Genomic DNA, 22,532 nt, shown 5'->3' with positions numbered 1-22,532 from the left:
CTAATTTTCCTAATCCTAGTTTCCTTATGCCCTATGTCCTTATCATGAATACCCCCACCCTTATTTTAATGTGGCTTCTATGCCCACGCACTTTACGCGCGCATCCTAATTACTAACACTACTTAAACTACTAACCGCACAAGCTGTCCTAATCTATAAAGTGGGCGTGGCCTTCCTATCTAATCCTATGCTATAGTTCATCCTACTTCCGAATTCATCCTAGTTCTAGTCTTAATCCTAATTAGTTCATTTCTATTTTTAGACCTTGTTCATTTCTGTCGGCGACATCCTCCCCCCCGTAAGCGCTCGTAGAGGGTTACAACAAAAAGGAGCCGACTGAACTTACTTTTCTTCTTTTTCGTTACGTACGTCTAGCTTAGCAACTTTTGCGGCAGGTCTTTTTACCATCGTGGTTCCTACACGCATTACTACCGCTCTCACTTGCCCATCCTTTGCCGTATCAACATCTACTACTCTTCCCTTTATCCACCTACCGCTAACCTGTTCGTTCGGAAATGTCACAATATCTCCTATTTTTAGTGGTTCTGCTTTATTTAACCATTTCCCGCGCGATATCAATTGAGGTAGGTATTCCTTCACCCATCTCAACCAATAATTTTGAGCCGCTAGTCTGGATTTTTTCCAAATAGACCTCGATGCCTCGGCTTCAACAATGTCTAAAAGAGAAGGTGCGGCCTCTCCGGAATAACCAATTAGGAAGTGGCTTGGTGTTAGAGGTTCATCATCCTCGTGTTCAATAGGGATGTGCGTTAGCGGTCTATTGTTAATGATAAATTCTATCTCTATCAACAAAGATCTCAACGCTACTTCGGGCAAGGAATCTTTTGTTAACGGGAAAAGACTTTTTACCTCTTGCACCATTCTTTCCCAAGCCCCTCCAAAATGTGGTGCTGCCGGTGGATTAAAATGCCAGTAAATTCCTTCCGTTGCACACCTTTGCTGAATTTGTGCCATTTCTCTACAAGCACCAACAAAATTAGTACCATTGTCGCAATATATATGGGCAATTTTTCCCCTTCGATGCTGCATATTTTTTAGAATCATTATAAATGTGTTAGAACTAAGATCGTTGGCAAGCTCTAAATGTACAGCTCGGGTTGTTAGGCATGTAAACAATGCTCCCCATCTTTTTTCAGATCGTCGACCAATCGTAACAGTAAGTGGCCCAAAATAATCCACTCCTGTATGCGTGAATGGTTTAAAATATGCGGCTGTTCTACAAAGTGGCAACGCTGCCATTTGAGGCGCTTGTGGCTTGGCCTTATCATTTTTACATTTTTGGCAGATAGCTGATACCCTTTTCAATACGGCTCTAAGATCGACTACCCAGAATCTCTGGCGTATGGCGGCAATTACTGTTTCGGTTTTTTTATGTTGATATTTTTCATGGTAAAATCGTACGATGAGCATGGTTATATAGTGAGATTTAGGTAATAAAATTGGATATTTTGTATCTGAACTTAAAATTTCGACTTTATCTAGCCTTCCATTTGCTCTCATAATGTTGTTTTCATCTATGATAGGGCAGAGATTTTTTATGTTGCTATTTTTCGATATTGGCAATTTCATGCTAAGGGCTGTTACCTCCTCTTCAAATCCTTCCCATTGTGCTTTCCTAATTAATAGATTTTCAGCCATGTCTAAAATGGGCTTATCTATTATTTTTGGACTTTCTTTATTTTTTGATTTAAGTCGTTTTAAATATGTTAGCCCTATTGCCAATGCTTTCATCAATCTTTTCCAGCTGGAGCACCAATTGACATTTATGACTTCCCAGTCTATTTTTTCCGTTGTGCTAATTGCGTTAAGGTAAATCGATTGCATTTCTTCTACAGTTTCTGACTCGAGATCGAGTTTTGGAATTTCCTGATCTTGCAAAAACTTCGGTCCTGTTAACCAAATGGATTGCCGCGATGATTGTTTGGTGGCTTCATCGGCCGGATTATTTTTTGAACAAACCCAGTTCCATTGTGCGGCTGAAGTTTTACTTAATATTTCTCCTACTCTTGCAGCTACGAATTGTGTGTACCTTTTTGGTTCTGCAGCAGCTATCCATGCCATTACTGTTTTAGAATCAGTCCAGTAGAACGTGTCGTTAATGTGTACCCTGAGCTCTTTTAAAATTGTATCGGCTAATCTTACTCCGAGAACTGCACCTTGCAGCTCCAAACAGGGAATTGATAAAGGCTTTATCGGCGCAACGCGAGATTTCGCTGCTATAGGAGAGACTTCAATGCCATTTGAACTAATTGTTCTCATATAAACGATGGCTGCAAAAGCTTTGTCGGACGCATCGACAAAAACGTGAATTTCCCGCCGAGTTATGCTGTGATTTGTTTGGGAATAACATCTTTTAATATTGATTTTTTCAACTATTTTCATGCTCTTAACCCAAGCGTTCCATTGATTAATTATAACAATTGGAAGCTTGTCATCCCAATTATGCCCTAATCTCCACATTTCCTGCATTATTAATTTGGCTTCTATAAGGTGGTTTGCTAATAATCCTAATGGATCGTATATTTTCATTATTACTGACAAAACTTCACGCTTTGTTGTAAATTTGTTGGCCATATTAAGAAATTTAAGTATATATTTGAAACAATCGCCTTCTGTATCCCACCATTGGCCTAATATTTTTGGGTAAGTTTGATCCTTTTCAGTGATTTTTAATAAACTGCTTTCACTTACACGCTCTGCTGCCAAGTTATTTAATAAGCCCTTTGAATTTGATATAAAATTTCTAATAAAAAAGTTTGCTTCGTCGTGAATGGTAATTACTTCGCTTACTCTTTCTAGAGCTGCTTCTTCTGTATCAAAACTGTCAAGGTAATCATCGACGTAGTGATTTTGAATAATTGCTGTGACAGCTTCGGGGTGAATATTTATAAATTGCTTAGCATTTTCATTTTTTACGTATTGAGCGCACGCTGGTGAGCAGGTAGCTCCAAATATCATTACATTCATTTTTAATGTTTTTGGAATACTAGTAGGACTTTCTCTATACAAGAAAAGCTGTGCGGATTGATCTTGCTGTCTTATTTTAACCTGGTGGAACATTTCTTTTATGTCCCCTGAAACCCCTACACTTCCTTCGCGAAAACGAACAAGAATTCCGAAAAGAGATGCAACTGCATCGGGACCTGTTAGTAACTGCGAATTTAATGAAATTCCTGCGTTTTTCGCGGCAGCATCGAAAACTAATCTTGGTTTTGGTTTGGGCTTATTATAATTTATCACTGCGAAATGGGGAATATAATTTATTTTGTTACCGAGCAATTGATGATGATTATCCTTCACAACTTCAGCATAACCCTTTTCACAATATGATGCAATTTCTGCATGATACCATTCCTTCAGCGCATTATCCTTTTCTAATTTTCGTTCAAGACCTTGTAAGCGTCTCAAGGCTTGTTCATAGCTTTCTGGTAAAACAACTTTATCATCCTTCCAAAGCAAACCTATTTCGTAACCAAGATTTACCTTTTTCATTGTACTTTTCATAAGCGTGTTAGCTCTTTCTTCTGATTTTGAGATCAATTTATCCGATCCCGGTTTGACCCCAAATTCTTCTGTTGAGAAATAGTCTCTCATAAGTTTATGCAAGGACATTTTTTGCTCGTTGTTCTCTATGACGGTAAAGAGCTCATGTTTTTCAGCCATGTTTTTTTCTGTGTATTGTGTTTGAATTTCATTGTTTTCACCAAATAGCACCCACCCCAAATTTGTCTCATTAGCTATCGGTTCTCCTGGTTTGCCTGCGCGACTTTGTCGTGCATATATCAAATGTGCGTGAGGTAGCCCAAGTAATACTGTTGGCCTACCATTTTCAAAACTCGCTAACGTTATATCTTCGAGATGTTTGTATCGTGTTTTAATTTGTTCTGCGTTGACTGATTGAGCTGGCAGACGCATTTCTTGCACTGTTCGTAACCCGTTTAGATCTAGGAATTTTCCTTCGACATTTTTAATTTTAACACTTATCACTTCACTTTCGGGCTCCTCTTGACGTACCCCGTTTGTCCACGACAATGATAAAGGTAGCTTAGGACCCGTGGCCTTTAACGCTTCCTTCGTTTGCTTGAGAATCAAGCTAGCCGATGAACCCGTATCGATGAATGCAAATGTATTCAATTGTTTCGCGTTATGTTTAAGTGTTATGGGCAATATTTGAAATAGACATTGTTTGTGATTATGGACATTTAATCTTTCAACGGTATGCGTATTTGGTCGAAAATTATGAAGAAGAGTATGATGTTTTTGTGGCAATTATTTTCTCTGCACTGTGGTGGAAGGTAGCAAGTTCGCGATTCATGATTTGTTTGGTTACAGCAATTTGCACATATTCTACCTTGCTTTATGACATTCCAACGCTCATTAACATGCATGTATTGAAATCTACGACAATCAATTAATTTATGACCAAGGCCACAAATGAAACATTTTGCTCTTTGCCTTTGGACAGGCTCTTGAATTACGCGTTGTTGGGGCTGTGCATATGAGCAAGACGGTTGGTCTGCTTCCTTTGCTCCCTTCGCCTTTAATAAGATTGCCAATTGCTCCTGGGGTCTGAGCCATGCCGCAAGGTCGCCTAAAGTTCTAACCCTTTTTCACTTAAAGTGTATTGATACCATTTTCGCATTAGTTCGACCGGTAGTTTTCCCACTAAGTTTTCTATGAGCATAGTATCTTGCAAATAATCTGCTCGACCCAACGTGGTCATACTTCCTATCATATTGTCGATTGCATGCATAAAGGTAAGAAAAGTTTTAGGGTTATCCATGTTTGGGTTATCTATGCTCATGAGGTCTTTAACGAGCGTTTGGTAAATTATATTTGGGTTGCCATATTCATTTTCAAGGCGCTCCATGATGGCTTCTATGTTAGCTTCATCGAAAAGCATTCCGCTGACACTTTCAGCTGCCTCCCCTTTCAAACTTTTCTGTAAGGCTCTTAGAATTTCTAAGGCTGAAAAATCTTCCTCGCGTTTAAATTTATCAAACACAGTTTTAAATCGCGTCCAGGTTCTGAAGTTGCCATCAAATTCTGGCAAGTCCATTGTCTGGGGCCTAGGAGGACTTGCGGTTCGTTCCTTTAAAACTTGCACCATGCTCCTGATAAACTCCATTAAATCCGGGCTCGGTTCGGCTTTCGGTATATTTGCGATAGGATTTGTTGTGACATTTTCCTCCTCCTCTTCACCTAAGCTGAAATCTTCCATCTCTTGGGCTTGACGCAATAATTCCGCGTTTTCTTTTTTTAACCGTTCAACTTCTTCCCTTTCGTACGCCCGTTTTTTCTCTAGTTCTTCTTTCTCCCTTTTAACCCGCACTAATTCTTCGTTCTCCCTTTTAAGTTCCGCAATAACATTATATAATTCTGACGGGTCTACGTCGGACCCCTTAGTAGACTTAGATCTAGTTAAAACGTTTGTAGTACTCACAACCTTTTTCGCCGTTTTGCTGGTCTGCATCTCGTCGCTCTGCTGTTGCTGTTGTTGTGACTGCTGCAGCTGCATCCTTTGCTGCTGCTGCAGTTGTATATGTTGCTGTTGTTGCGCCTGCTGCTGTTGTTGCGGCTGTTGCTGCGGCTGCTGTTGTGGCAGCTGCGGGGGCAGCGGCGGCTGGGGCTGCGGCTGCGGCTGCGACTGCTGTTGAGGCATGCTGTCTCGCCTTGCTGCTACACTGCTACACTGCTTACTGCTGCACTGCTTCACTGCTACAACGCGGCTTCAGTTTTTTTTTTTTTTTTTTTTTTTTTTTTAATCACTCTCCGTCACTGCTTCGCTGCTACACTGGTTCCTGGTTCTGTCCAAATCGATGGACACACACTGCTCCGTCAAACTTTTCACCAATTTTCCTCCTCTGCTCGCACGCCACTAGCACTTTCCGTATCTTCGATACAAAGCGTTTCTTTATTCACTGCACTTTTACACACTTCTGCTGCTGCTTCTTTTATCGTCCTAGCTCGGTCCGAGCTGCTGCACTGCTTCACTGCTACACTGCGGCTTCAGTTTTTGTTTTAATCACTCTCCGTCACTTCGCTGCTCACCGGTTCCTGGTTCTGTCCAAATCGATGGACACACACTGCTCCGTGAAACTTTTCACCAATTTCCTCCTCTGCTCGCACGCCACTAGCACTTTCCCTTTCACTGCTTCTCCTAGCGTCCTAGAGCTCGGTCCGAGCTTTTAAGCGAGAGATTTCGTCCCCTCCGTCCTGGCCTGCCCTGGCTTGGGCTTTCGTGGGGACAGTCCGTACGTCCTGGCCTGCCCTGGCTTGGGCTTTCGCGGGGACAGTCCGTCCGACCTGGCCTGCCCTGGCTTGGGCTTTCGTGGGGACAGTCCGTCCTGACCTGCCCTGGCTTGGGCTTTCGCGGGGACAGTCCGTCCCTCCTGGCCTGCCCTGGCTTGGGCTTTCGCGGGGACAGTCCGTCCGTCCTGGCCTGCCCTGGCTTGGGCTTTCGCGGGGACAGTCCGTCCGTCCTGGCCTGCCCTGGCTTGGGCTTTCGTGGGGACAGTCCGTCCGTCCTGGCCTGCCCTGGCTTGGGCTTTCGTGGGGACAGTCCGTCCGTCCTGGCCTGCCCTGGCTTGGGCTTTCGTGGGGACAGTCCGTCCGTCCTGGCCTGCCCTGGCTTGGGCTTTCGCGGGGACAGTCCGTCCGTCCTGGCCTGCCCTGGCTTGGGCTTTCGTGGGAACAGTCCGTCCTGACCTGCCCTGGCTTGGGCTTTCGCGGGGACAGTCCGTCCCTCCTGGCCTGCCCTGGCTTGGGCTTTCGCGGGGACAGTCCGTCCGTCCTGGCCTGCCCTGGCTTGGGCTTTCGTGGGGACAGTCCGTCCGTCCTGGCCTGCCCTGGCTTGGGCTTTCGTGGGGACGTATAGCGCCGGCTGAAGTCCGAGCTCACCATGTTATCACTGCAGTCATTTTTCAACCGTCTCCGAAAGTCACCAGAATCTTTTGGGGTTTGGAAACATCTGGAGAGTTTTGTAAACGTAATCCTTTCCCATTGCTCTAGCGGATTTCTTTAGAACCGGCACGTGGCCGCATTGTTTGCCTGTGTTTTTCTATGTGTTTATGGTATGTTGGTTTACAGCATAAGAAAAATCTCACTTTACTACGAAGAGCAGACCCAACGCGGAGAAGTCTTGAAGCTTGAGATTCAAATTCATCGTCAGTATCAAGTCGTGTGGCATATTTTATCGATTGCTTTTGGCTGCCTTCAGTGAGGGCTTGGAGGAAGGGGGGAAGAGGTGAAATCGACCAATAAAAATGCAAGCTGAAATTCACCTAAATCCACATAATTTCCAACAAAGCCTGCTCACGTGCACAACACGACCTACTGACGGCCAGTAAGGAATAAATATCATCAATAAGGCAACCTTTACATCAACAACCCAATTTCCGCATAAACCCTACGATGTAACACCTTCAGAGTGATAAGATACGCATTGCATCGCTCAAACAGAAGTGCAACTAAATAAGTGTGAAACGTGTTAGTAAGTTGGGCACTCAGTAGTGACACGCATACACTCGGCCCATGCTGCAGCACTTCCCCAGAGCGTGGTGAAAAGGGCATTGCAATATGAAAAATCCAACCACAAACCGTGCCAGTAGATGCCGTTGCCATGATGTCTGGCAACATTCGAGGGCATCCATCGAGGGGTTTCGTTCCAATCTGTAGCTCCCTTCATTCTCCACGCTCATGTCATCCCATGTTGGCTTTTTAATGCATAAATAACAGTGCGCTATTTTTACCACCGTTTAGCCAAACGAGTATCGTGTTTTATTTCTCATTTTCCCGTCCGCTCGAGGGTTCCACTCTAACAACATTCTCTGTCGTATGTGTGGTGTTTGTGTGCGGAACCACCGAAAACTCAAGTATGGAATCTCTTACCCCGATGCAAGCCCAACTGAAAAGCCGCAAACGTAAAAACGCGACGATACAGGGAATACGATGCCAACTTTATGCGTTCAAACATTATGATTTTAATGAACTCCGGTATACCCACCAAGGCTCCGGTCACGGTCTCGCTCATACGGAACTAACCCTGAGGGCCGCTTCACTTTCGGCCTCATCGTTAGGCATCATCCGCTTTGTCACCCTCGGAATCGTTGCAATGTTGGATGGCACGCCGCATGCATCTGGATCGTGAAGTGATGCGATCCGTTCCCGACCAGTTGGTTGAACCTTTTAGCGGTGGTTTGTCATCTATCTGTCGGGATCGTACACACAGGCATGTTCGTTGCTGCCACGAGACATTGTGTAAGGCGACGGTGACGGCGACACGACGTGAGCGCTGATCACCTAAACATGGGATCGTGGTTATGTGATGCCACTAACCGACCGCACCGCGCTGGTATAGGAGGGAAGATTTGTAAATTAGCTAAATTTAAATTCGATCACAGCCGCGGTGTTTCTTCTTGCACTGGTTGATGTGGAGTCGTATAAGGAGAGTGAGAGGTAGGAATAGTTGTTTTCGTCGTGTGGTGTATGGTGAGCTCGCGTGTTGATCATTATCTAAATTGCATCGTATTGTTTTTGATAAATTCTGGGGAGTGCAAGGAGTGATAATTCCGAGTGCTTTTAGAGCCGTGACGATGCCATGATAAATAAAAAAAATCGTCGTACAAGAATGTGAAATACTTCTTTGATGTTGTTCGTAACGATTTTATCACGGTTTATAGAAAGAGTCGTACAAATGAAAATATTTCATCTGAATAAGGAATTTATGTACAATATTAAATGGTTCTTATATCTTGTAAAAAAAGAGCTTACGGCTTAAGAAAGAAATTTCTCTTGATGAATAATGTTGAACTCGAGTTATAGAGATAGAGAGTCAGAGTAAACGAGAGATTAAAAAAACAGTTTAAGGACGATAACGATTTTAATCCATAAATGAATCTCTCTTAATTGAAATATGAGTACTAAGATTCGAACTGCTTCAATGTTTTCTTAAGAATTATACATATTGAAACATTTGTCACGCGTATTATCATTATATTATTTATATTATAATTATTTTATTATTATAATTAGTAAAATAAGTAGCAAATTTGATTACATTTATCAAACAAACAAATTTGAATTACTACAAAGCACCTAATACATGTTTTTTTCTTATGTATTTTATGTATTTTATTCCCACACACGCAACGCCCTTCCTTTTTACATGTTTACACCGCACCGTACAAATGGCATAATGCGGCCAATCCACTTTACAGCCACATACATTATTAGTGGACAAACAAAACAAAGCGAGACCTCGTTCGAAATCTGCACTTTCATCTTGCCCACATTTGCACCCTCGTATTTAACATTCGCACCTATACGTACATGAGTGTCCTGCCCCAGGGAACCCCTATTTTCGGCCGGGAAAGATGAAATATGCCGCAAGCAAAACTGTACGGGGTTGCTACCAACTGCGAGCTGAATTTGTACACATGAAACGGCGACGACTACAACAGCAGCAGCACGACGATAACAACGACAACGGCACGACGAGAGCAATGAAAAAAAGTCAAAATAAAGCAGATGGTTTTTGGCAAAACGAAATTACGCCATTGTTACCCTAATGTATTATGTATCGGAAGGACGTTGTGCCAAAATCGCGCTTTTTGAACGCCTTGCAGGGCTTCACTTCCTGCGGTGCCGGGTGGGCCGCACAGTAAGATGACGTTTTGCCCCTAACCAATTACCAATACAACTGCTTGCTGCTGCTGTTGTTGCTGCAGTAGGTGATCCTGTTTGTTCCATTTGATATGACGCTGATTGGCTGCCTAACTTTGTTGATTTGCTGCTTCAGCATCTGAATGTTGAATAGTGTAAACATTTAGAAAGAAACGGACTAGCAAAGTATCTTTACTGATTGTATGATTCAGGTTTTTAAAATCAATTTAATCTAATTTTATATATAACTAGCTGATTTACCCGGTCTCACACGGGATAAAATTAATGTCTCGTTTTAATAAAACATAGAATAACTTGCATTCCAAGAAGTACAAAAACAACGATTAAATTAATTACTGTGATTTTATCCCAAAGCTTCGATTCATGATATCATTCGTAATAACAGTATGTAATAAAGATCTGCTATGACAATCATCCGCTTGGGTACCACTGAGTTTTTGGTTTACCACGGAGTTTATTGGACCCATATACCATATATCATATACAGACACTCCATGATATTAATATGGACTGGAGGGCAATCGCGTATCTCTAATCTTAGCGTATGTCGAATTTCGATGTTTTCGGTCAAATTATAGCAAATTATAGAAATTGCGTATATCGTGTATTGCTTATATCGAGGAATACCTGTACCTTTTGAAATGGTTTTTAAAATTCGACCAAAGGAAAATTATTTTGCATTTGACATTCCAACTGTCAAATTTGTACAACTTGCTAAAAACAAAACTGTCAAATGTAGAACATAACGTATACCAAAATCGCGTATATCGAATATGGCGTATATCGGGGAATATCTGTACCCTTTATACCAGCGCTAAAAAGCTATCGCAATTGTAAGGCCTCGTGCGAGCTCGCAAACTGCTCGAAATTGCTTGCGGGATTTTAACACCAGTGTAAACTGCACTTGACACCGAATGTCAAAGCGCTGTGTACAACAACAACAATACTGCTCTTGGTATGGGGTTAGAAAATTGCTAATAAATTAAGTTTAGTGTAACTTCTGAAAATTATGTGAGTCTTAAAACCTATTCTCATACCACCATAAGGTGTGTGCAAAGTTTCGTTGAAAATTATCCAGCCGTTTCGGAGGTTGCTCGCAACAAACACCGTGACACGAGATTTTTATATATATAGATAGATTGTTATACTCTATCTCATCAGCACCAGCAAAATAAGCATGTAAACTTATGTAAGCCAGCAATGTAATAAAAATGAGTAACGTCATCCGATGCCATTTTATTAGGCAATCTCGAAGGCACACTATTTTTTGAAAAACTTCGTGCAAATATTCATTCATCTCAAAACAACTGACCTAATGAAGCATATCAGCTACACAAAATTTATTGTAATAGACACGGTCAACTATAGACACATTGTAACAAATCCAAATCACACCAATGCAACACATTAATTATAACTTCTTCTTTTCTTCTTCTTTGGCACAACAACCGCTGTCGGTCAAGGCCTGCCTGTACCCACTAGTGAAGTGAGCTTGGCTTTCAGTGACTTATTGGTACCATAGCAGGATAGTCAGTCCTGCGTATGGGGGCACGGTCTATTCGTGACTTGAACCCATGACGGGCATGTTGTTACGTCGTATGAGATGACGACTGTACCACTAGACCGGCCCATTGATGATTCATTATAACACACTCAGCAAATCAGATCATACCATAGTAACACACGTGAAAGTGTTCGGGCCACACCGTTCATACAAAACCAATTGTGACACACTTATTGAAAACACCCAAAACACGTTTAATAAGCAAATAAGCCGTTCCTGCAGCAAACCGAGAACGCATAGCAATTTATTATCTTAAATGCGCCACTTAGGTAAAGATCGACGAAAACGTCTGTTCTTTCGCAACAACAGTTGAAACCTTCTTTCGCAAAACATTAAATGCGCAGAATAGGCACATATCAACAGACACCTCACATCAGTTTAGCTTATAAATTAACAGCTTATAACAAGCTGATAACAATAGCATATAATTAAGACAAAAACATCTTTTGAGTATAAATAATACCAACACCCACTATGGCAGGCCAGATTTGTTCGGACTATCAGGATAGGACTATACCCTTGATAAGTCTATTGACTTCTCGTTCAAACATTATAATCTTGTTCTTTTACCCAAGGAAAGACCTCTAAACTTTAACGCTTAGTGTCGAAAGTCTGCTTCGAAACAGTATTCACATCTGTTCTGCATATTTCGGCAAAACGATTACCATCCTTAATGATGTTTGAAAGTCACCATGGCGAGTTCGCGAGTTCAAAGATACTGCATGGCGACCGTTTCTATAATCAAACTTACTTTACTAAAATATTTTTTAAATTAGTAATGTTCACCTTGCTGCATCATTTCAAGTTTTGTTTTTCATGAAAAAACTAGCGGATATACTTTCCCAAGACTGTCATATCTTCTCCGTGTTACTAGCCTTTATAAAGCGTATATAAAATAAACAAAAAGCATTAAGTTTACTGAGACTAACCGGTTCAAGGTAGTAACAGTAAACTAAATGCTATCCGTTGTCACAAATGGTTTGCAAAGATGAATGATAGATTTTAAAATTAAATTAAATTATTAGTCTAAAATATTAATGAGACCAATAGCCAAAAATTGCTATAAAAAAAAAAAAAATAACAGATAGTTACAACCACTCACTTATTTGATGCACCGTATATTATTCTACATTAAACACATGTAATAAAAGCTTTTTGAGATTAATAACATTGAGTGCATAATAACAAAAACTTGGAGCTGTCTATCTGAATAACTGAATAATGTTCATTAGAACCATTGTGTTTGATAAATCATTTCATAATTTTCACCAACTCATGTCAGTTGAAATTGTGTTTTATATTTAAATATCTTTGTTAATAAGTTATGGTTATATTTATTAATACAGTGTAGAGACGAGATGCTTAATTTTAATGCTTTGAATATTACCACTTTCTTTTAGGGCTTATGAGACATCTCGTGAACAAAAATGCCATTTATTCTTTTCGTTTTTCAAGTATTGAATGTTTGTCATTGCTAATTTTGTTTCATAGCTGCAGCTCTAATTAGTTCTTTGTTATTCACAAAGTGTGAATAAAATACTGTGGAACGTAGATTATGCGAGAATCTTTACTAAGGATTTTATCGCAGACAATCACAATCCACCCGATATCTCAGACATTCCTCCATCGTATCCATACATGATAACAATAAGAATAGAAATGGCTTATCTATCAACTGCAATAAAACAAAAACCAACAGCAATTCACAAATCAATTCCTAAAGCACTCCACTTATAATGCAAAAATATCCTTAGATAAAATGCGATAACGTATGGCTCAATATAAATGTTAAACAACTGAACTCGGAACAAAAAAGCTATATGTACTTGTTGGCCAATGAATGAGTATACACTCAGGAGTAAAAATGTAAATATAATTTAGCTAACAGTCCTAACTATGAAAAATGTGGCTGTGTTGAAAACATTAAATACAAACTCGAGAGAGAAAAAAGAATTGAGAACTATTTAGTGAAATAGCTCAAGGGCTCAAAATTAGAGGATTGCCGTTCGATGGTTTGATAAAACCAGACTTTACAATAAATAACATTAAGGGAAAACAACTAATCAAGCTATTGAGCAGTTACGTGAGGGGTATAATTCAAAATAAAATATAGCAACGGACTGTACCAGATTAACAAAATTCATAATGCGTCGAATAAATACCTCGATTTGATCTTTGTATGCGACGATATCCTGTAACAATGCTCTCCACCGGCAATAACACCCTTCCCCATAGTTGCTGTTGATTGCTATCATCCGCCTATAGAGCTATGCCTGCCGAACGGCTTAGCCAAAGCAGAACATCACACAACATCACATCAAGAATCAGGCATGCTCGACTACAGTCGCACAAACTTTTTGATTCTAAATGATCTACTGCAATCCTCTGACTGGTCATTCCTTGATGGAAACCCGGACGTAAACCATGCACTCGATATGTTCAATCGGAAATTTACGGAACATTTATCTGCCTGTTGCCCTATAAAACGTTCACGACACGGTCCACCGTGGGGTAATGCTCAATTACGCCGTTTAAAACGAAACAAATCTTTCTGCTATCGGTTTTACCAAAACAGTGGAACACAACAATCGAGATTGCGGTCCATCGCTGCACACAATGTATCTAGAAGCTATAATAGGCAACTTCACTCTCGTTTTTTGATTCGGATACAGTTCAGTTTAAGAAGAAAACCCAAACATTTTTGGAGGTCTGTCGACACAAAACGGAAAAACAGCTACCTGCCAAAGAGGAAACCTGCAATTTATTTGCCGATCGTTTCATGAGTTCGTTTGCCACTGAAGCTCCTGGCTTCTCATTGGATGCTGCTCTCAACAACGTGCCCTCCGACGCTGTCGATGTTAATGTGCGTGACATAAACATCTCCAGAGACTCTGTGCTAAAGGCGCTCAAGCAGGTCAAACCATACTACAACCTTGGACCTGATGGTATTCCAACCGCAGTTCTTGCCAAATGCAGCGAAGTTTTGGCCGGACCTCTGGCTCGTATCTTCACACTCTCGCTCAATCAGCGTATGTTTCCAGCAGCATGGAAATCGTCATACATGTTTCCTGTGCATAAAAAGGGGGATAAGAGCATAGTGGAAAACTACCGTGGCATTACTACTTTGCCTGCAAGTGCTAAGGTTTTTGAAGTCGTCGTCCAGAACTCGCTCTTGAACTGTTGCCGCTCGCTGATATCAACACGCCAACACGGGTTCTTCCCTCGCCGCAGTGTGACCACCAAATTGGTGGAGTTTGTATCTCACTGCCATGCTGCATTCGCTTCGGGAGCCCAGATGGATGTCATCTATACCGACCTTAAGGCTGCCTTGGATCGGGTGAATCATCGCTTGCTGTTGGCGAAGCTTGCTCGTCTTGGATTCTCTACCCCTTTAGTGGAGTGGTTCGAATCTTACCTCACTAATCGTCGATATCGCGTCAAAGTTGAATGTATGACATCTAGGGAATTCGTGAGTTGTTCAGGCGTGCCACAGGGTAGTAACCTTGGACCCTTGCTGTTTTCTCTATTTTTCAATGACGTTACTACTGTAGTAAGGGAATCTGAATGTTTATTGTATGCGGACGATCTTAGACTTTTTTTTCCTGTGAGGTGTTTTGGTGATTGTCTTGTCCTGCAAGCATCGATCGACTCTTTTTCCGACTGGTGTCTGAACAACGACCTACAAATTTCTGTTGATAAATGTTTGTTCATGTCGTTTCACCGTTCTAATTGTCCAATAGTGTTTAACTACTGCATCTCCGGTACACAATTACAACGACACAGTGCAGTAAAAGACTTAGGAGTTACTCTTGACCGTAAACTTGACTTTCATGTGCACCATAACGAAATTATTGATAGAGCGAACAGAATGCTAGGATTTATACGCAGGCAGTCGAGAGAATTCTCCAACCCACATTGTCTTGTCGCACTCTACAAATCACTAGTCAGATCCATCCTAGAATACTCCTCAGTAGTTTGGTGCCCATCGTCGTCGTTATGGTCGAATAAAATTGAGTCAGTGCAGAAAAAATTCACCCGTTTGGTCTTATGGTTCACACCCTGGCGTAACGTAGCAGCGAGACCTAGTTATCATGCCCGGTGTTTAATTTTTGGACTCGAGTCTCTCGCTACTCGTCGCGAAACGGCGCAAATCTTGTTCATGAAAAAAATCATCCTAGGAGAGATAGATTCACCGGACCTTTTAGCTAGCGTTAATTTCCACGTACCTGCTCGTATTTTAAGAAACTTTAGGCTACTAAGAGCTGACCAAACTAGACGTGCATATAGCGATAATGAACCTTTGACTGCGGTGGTTATCAGATTTAATGCACATTATGACTGTTTTGACTGGAATTCCCTAAGTTAACCTGTTTTCTTGCTGTGATACTCTGTGTTATTTATTTTGTGCTGATGTTACATTGTACCGTGATGCTTTATGTTATTATAAGTTTAGTTTATAAGATTAGTGATAAGGCCAATGATGGCCAATCACTTTACATTTACAAATAAACAAATAAACAAATAAACAAAATCCACCCACAAATAGATAAAACAGGTTTAAAGCAGATACTAAATTTAGTCTAAAAGATACAGTAGGTTGTATTTGAGTGAATGATGGAATAAAAACTGAGCTAGATGATTTTTATTTAAAAAATACTTTTATCCGGCTATTCGTACATCGTATATGTATAAAACATGCCCTTCATGGGTTCAGGCCCCAAATGGACCGTGCCCTCATACGTAGGACTGACTATCCTGCTATGCTTAATCAGTAAGTGACTGAAAGCCAAGCCCAGTAGTGGTACAGCCAGGTCTTATCGATAACGGTTATTGTGCCAAAGAAGAATAATTATACTTGTTCGCCACTTTTGACGAAACGTGGATTCTTATATGCTAATATACTACATGCATTCACTAATAACTGACATGGATGTTTGAATATCTATTCCTTCAGCGAAGAAATTAAACAACCCTTTTCATATTTAAGAGCTTCGTACAAAGAAAATCTTATTTGTTACCTTAAACGCAGCTAAATTTTATATAACAATACAAAGGGATACAATCATAGCACAATAAACATTTGGCGCGCCTAATATGTAATCACTGTTTTAATAACATAACCGACGATAAATGCAGCCATCGACAGAAGCAGGAAGTGGAACCAAATCGTGCTCGTTTCGTAACGTCGTGAATGGAATGACATTAAAAATTTATCCAATAACTGGCGATTGATGAATTCTAGTGCTTCCTTTTTTACCCAACTCGATCCAACATCTTGAAGGTACTAAAACCCCTCCGCTGGAACGAAAATGTACGTAATCGGAAATCTACTTTCTTTTTTTTTGTGTGTCACTCCCGTTCGACTTTTGTAGCAATCAAAAGCAAAATATAATCGCCTTCTGTCGGCGCAAGGGAAAGGACAAAACCGCTGTTTGCTATATCGAACCGCGGACAAAACTTCGATCAAGAACGACGACCAACCTCCGGATGCATTTGGAAGGCAAAATTAAAATGCAAGCTGCACTTACGAAACAAAAGTAGCACGGCACGACACGGCCCGTTACGATTCCACCACCCGCACAGGACAGGTTTTCGACTTTTCCCACTCTTGAAAATTGGAAAACTATTGACATTTATTTGTATAACTTCTGTGCACGTGTATGTGAGTGGTGCCCGCTGTGATAGCTGTGTGCACGGTATCGACCCAACCATCACACAATCTTGGTGGAATGCTGCCGAAATCGGAATAACACCACAGAAGACACAGTGCACAGGAAATGAGGCGCCGTTTTGGTACGCCTTTCGCACATCGCACGAATCGAAATTGTGAAAAATCTGAATTCTGACCACGAGTCGTAAGAATTTTTGCTTGGGTCATCTCTCCGTTGGCCGCGTTTTTCGGGAGATAATGCAATACGATAGGACGTGCGGGTGGCAGGACCGCTTTGGCAAAATGATATCTCCAGTATCTGCACGCCAACTGTTTCGGGTTGGCTGAACTGTACTTCTCACCCAGTGGACGCTATTTTTGAAACGATCATTATTTATTCCGTCCGTTGCATTTCCAACGCGTTCGAAGTGAAACCATCTAATAAAACCACAACCAAAACGACATCGCTCGCATCTCAATCGTTGTTCCGAGTCACAATTAGTGGTCCGGGAAGCGGAGTGAGTGGATGGGCGGCAAATGTTTCCATTTCACGGCTGCGACACGCTGGTAGCAGTTTTTAATGTTGGCTTGTAAATATTAATTTTCGGTGGTGTTAAACGATCCCAGATGGTGCCGTCTGGATGGTGGGTGGATACCGTGTCGACCTTCGATCGCAATACGTAATATGCTGACAGTTTACATGGTTGCCGGTTAACTGATGGGTGATCATCGTGACCGCTGGCGATAATGATTTAAGTAACGGGCTTTTGATCATTTTGCATGAAAAATATATTGATACAAATGGTGGTTATCTTCGGATGAGTTTCACACAGTGATGCTGTATTCCGTTCAAAATCAAATCATGATTCATCATCAATTCATGATCAAATAATTTCACTCTTTTTCAGCGCAATCATAACTACACAAAAACATTTGACTAACGTTTGTTTCACTACTTTCACAAAAAATCATGTGTTATATTTTTACAAATAGTAATTCAGCTACCTACAAGATAAGCTCAGTTGGAATCAAACAATCTAAGAATGATGAAAAATATCCGGCCAAAAATATAAAATTGTAAATCAGAATTGTTACAAAAAATAAAATAGGTTCTGATGTTCTAATGTTTCAGTTATTTAAAAGTCTGTAAGAATTGATTATTTCAGACCAGTAATAAAAATCTGGAAGAATTTATTTACAAAATCTCACCGGTAAAACTGCACGGGGAAACATTCCGCTAGGCAACGGTAGAAAAAAATCTAAATAAGATATACCAGGAACTTTAAATATTTTGATAATTACATTTAAGACAAAAATCATCTATAAAAGATTCTCCACGCGGATTATTTTTTATTTTCTATTTCATAGAGGTCCTAAAAGAAATAATCACACTGTGAAACGAGTGTGACAAAAAAAGGTTTACGTATATTTGCTTTGCAACTATAAAATAACCGTTTTTGAGAAACATTTAATGCTAAGTTTTCGTCTTTTTTTTCATTGAAACATAAAAAATCAAAACATAAATTTGATCACGAAAAAATCATTTCTATTTCCTTCGTTTATGAATAAACCTGCTGCTTATAGAAACGATCACTAGCGACTATTAGATATCCTTTTGTTAGTAAAAAAAATTAATTATCATTTGTTTATATTATGCTTAAAATTAATCTGAATAATTGAAAACTGTTTCGCAAGAGATAGTAATTTAAATTTCAGCTAGGACACTGATAAACGCTCATTATGTTATGCCACTCATAAAGGACTTTTTTCCGAAAGAATTCCAATGTAACATTGGCATTCGTTTAAAAGGCCAAAAAGGTGTAAACACTCCTTTAAGCAAGAATGCTACAACCGAATTATTGAAAAGATTCAAATGAACTTGACGATTAAACAATTCAACGCCTGAGACATACATAAACACTTTCACTCCATTGTATGAATAAAACAACAACAACAAACCGCCCGAGAATTTCTGCAGATCTTTCCAACACATCCTCACTGTGTCCTATTTATTTGTGTGTTTAAAGACTTAAATTTGGAGCACCGTTACGCGGTAAAATTCCGCAACAAAGCCTAGCGCCAAACTTCGTGCAATATCATTTTTCACCAATCTTTCACAGTAGGGGCACCGGCCACAGAATCGGTTGGAAGGAATGAAAGGAATAATAAACTGAGCCCACCGAGTGCGCCTCTCAGCACCGGTAAACAAACGAACGGTTGACTTTCCGGCGATGCGTAAACTTAACTCGGGTACCGGAAAAGGATTGCGTTGGCAACGAACGAAGGCGGAGGCGAACCGTCAGCAACCAACCATCACCACCGGCGAGAAGGGCTTTAAGAGCAACACGTAGAGGCCCGTTGGAATCAGATGGCGTGACAGTGCTTGCGAGGAAAGGCTATTCGTTCGATTAAATTATGCAGAAAATTTCACGAATTTCAATTTAATTTTCCAATCTTTTCACTTCACACCTAATAATGGTTAATAGAACGATGGAAATCGGCAAACCGATGGGAGGGCACACCGGGGAACCACATTCCATGGGCTGGTTAATGGCGCATACACACGATGTCACAATGTGGTGTTGCTGCGTACGGTGCGCGTTGCGAGTGCTTTATGTTGCACCATCCTTTCTTTTTTTTGTGTGGTGGCGAAAATAGTAGATCCTTTAAGAATGTTGACTTTTCCTTTTTCTAATTCCAGTGGCTCCAAGAAATTTGTTGTCGTTTCGCTATCATCACACCCTTCACGGTACTGTCAAAATCTTACGTGACTACGTCGATCATGCTTTTATCGGTGGGTTGGTGATTCGACAGAGAAAAGAAATTACAAAAGAGTCCCTCTGGAGATAAACATTCGATTTGAAAACGTCTATTAAATGGTTAAGTTAATGGTCCTTTGCCTAGCATTGACTTGTGCAAAAAAGAACACAAATCAATCTTCAACGCTCGTTTTTTAGGATTTTATAGCTTATAGTCCATTGCACCCATGGATAATAAAAAGGATCCTGTGAAATGTGCGCATGTAAATATTTGAATTAGTGTGGAAAAAAATATAAAATATGAAGTACCAGCTTGTACAGTAAAGCAAACAAATCAGTGCATGAAAAACGACCTGAACTATTGGCAAAATTGAGGAAAAATGTGCATGTAACTTAATAAGAAAATCAACAAAAGGGTATTATTGTCTAGGCTTAAAATAACATGGAGCTTACAAAGCATCGGTCTAAAATCTATCTATAGACTCATACTTCAAAACACACTTTTTGTTCTTTCCAAGGTAATCAAATCATAACAGCTCCTACTACGTGCAATTGGTGAGCAACATATTAATCTCCTTTCCAACCAAGCCAAACATTCGCCCCCAAACTAGAGACTACACAGCATGCGGACATGCTCCCAACCTGGGCAACAGGGCCTGCTCGTGTTCGGATCACCTTATCACACCTGCCTAAGGTACGTGGCACATCGATTCTTGTCACATCTTTCGCCAGAAGAAATCTGAATTAATGAACTCTACAGATTATCCACTTCGTTCGAGACTCAACGACCTGTATCCGCCGGGTGGGAGGAATTTCCCTACCGAGGGGCAGGTGACCAGTGTTTTACGAGGCAGAGAGCAAGGTGTGGAATGTTCCAAGAACTCTGAAACGAGGACGAGTCAAAGACATTCCTTTGGCATTCGTTTCTCGAGAAAAGCATGAGAGATTACTGTCGAGAAACGGGACGAAGCTCCAGCTCCAGGTTTTTTGGAGCGATAAATGTGTAGTAAATAGAAGAGGGGGAAAAAACCTTTCAACATGCTCTTGTTGTTATGCACGAGCAAGAGTACATTTTAAAACATTGCTCGTGTACCGGGCTGCCCAGGCCACAAACGAGATGTCTGCAGGGCGCACTGGGCACTCCCTAATGGTCATTCCAGTCAGCCGGTCAGTCTCCGGGAAGCGCCGCGCACCTTCCCTTGTTCTTCACTATCACCACCACGGTCCCGCCGACCGATGCCCCGAAGGTGCAAGACTTGCTTTCTGCAAGCATCTGCCACCTGTGTGCGGCGGAGCGCCTTTCTTAGACCGGCAGGGCACGGAGAAGAAAAAGCAAACTGCCCCGGCTACCTCAACCTTTCTCCCGCTCGCGTGGAAGCAGCGTTTGCTGGCCTTCGGCGATTAACGCTTTAACTTTTCACGTTAAATTTGCAAAATAAACATTCGTCCCGGTACTACGGACCGGTGGTACGTGGACAGCAACGGGCCGCACCAGCGAATGCATACAGATCAGCTTTTTATCGTACTGCAGAATGTACTGAAAGTCGTTATGTAAAGTGTGGTGTGTAAGGTTTGGTTGTTGGGTTGAGGATTTCGTACATTTTACCGGTCGGCCGGTCGGCCGCACGGTGCCATCGCGCTACTATCGTAACAACCCGCGGGTGGAGGCGAGTGTGCCCGAAGTTATCTGTGGGATTTCTTTTTGTTTTGTCTATTACACACTGTACTGAATTTTTTCCTTCCCGTAGCTGTACTTTCTATTTACTTTAGTAGGATTCCATCCCTGTCTCCTCCTGTTGTCCCGTTTGGTTTGCTTTGCTGCGAGCACGAAAAACGCCGAGCCGAGACGGAGTCTGATGAATGCTAAATGACCGAATACATTCTACCGCTCTGGAAGGGGGCTAATGTGACTTGGCTGGGCACTGGAACGAAGCTGCTGGCAATTGCGTTAAGCGTTGGATTCGATTAAATTCTTCACGACGCGAAACAAGATCAACATAAACTCGTGGGCCAAGTTGCTTCTTGCGCTTGGAAGCGAACCCTCGGGGGAAGCGAAACGAGAAAGCGAGTTAGCGAAGGCAAACGCGCCAGGTACGTGCCGAAAGAGGCTCATTGAAACTCAAATCAATTGCAAGATTCATCCACCCACTGTGGGGAAAGGGAACGGAGTGATAAGAGGAGCTAGGGAGCCATGTAGCCGTGTGATAGGTTAATGCTGATTACGATGTTGATCGCACCTCGGTGCAGCAACATACGACAACGACGATGATGCCGATGACGATAACGATCCCAAGACGAGATACTGTGAACGTCAGTGATTACGGTACCACACGCAGGAGATTGTTATGGCTGGATGGGATTTTGAATGCCCTACTTGGCATTCACTCGAAGCGCTTCGCACACGACAAACACCGAAGGATACAAACAAACATTCACCTACGCCCTCGGTACTTCTTGCCCCTCCGGTCCTTTGAGCAATCCTTTCAAATGTATGCCGTGGCATTGTGTCCAGTAGAAACACGGTCTTCACCCCCTGTGGGTGAAGAAATAATCCGAGCCAATTAATTGGCGTCATTGAAGTCTAATGAATTTCAATTTATTGATAATGGCTACTGCCCAGAAAAGGCCTGCCCGAAATAAGCTATACAAAATGTCTCTCTCTCTCTTTCTCGTTTCCATGCCTGGGAAGGAAGCTATCTCGAAGCTGACTGCCGGGACAAACACGCACACCCTCTCGGGCACTTGGTTGATTAGAGGAGAAAGAAAATTTCTCACGTCTTCTAAACAAACTGTCCCAGTGTACGGGATACAGTAGGGGATTTTGGCACCAATCACTTGTGCAACTTCTTACGGT

General features: G+C 41.5%; 1 protein-coding gene across 2 annotated transcripts in view; it reads right to left on the bottom strand.

Annotated features, from left to right (window-relative positions):
* LOC121597118 (lachesin-like) overlaps positions 1-22,532 on the bottom strand; it is a 58,900-nt gene that overhangs the window by 34,303 nt on the left and 2,065 nt on the right. The gene's annotated exons all lie outside the window — the stretch shown is intronic.

The sequence above is a fragment of the Anopheles merus genome, chromosome 3R, assembly GCF_017562075.2.
Source record: "Anopheles merus strain MAF chromosome 3R, AmerM5.1, whole genome shotgun sequence".
Taxonomy (NCBI): domain Eukaryota; kingdom Metazoa; phylum Arthropoda; class Insecta; order Diptera; family Culicidae; genus Anopheles; species Anopheles merus.
This window is presented reverse-complemented; position numbering and strand designations above follow the sequence as displayed.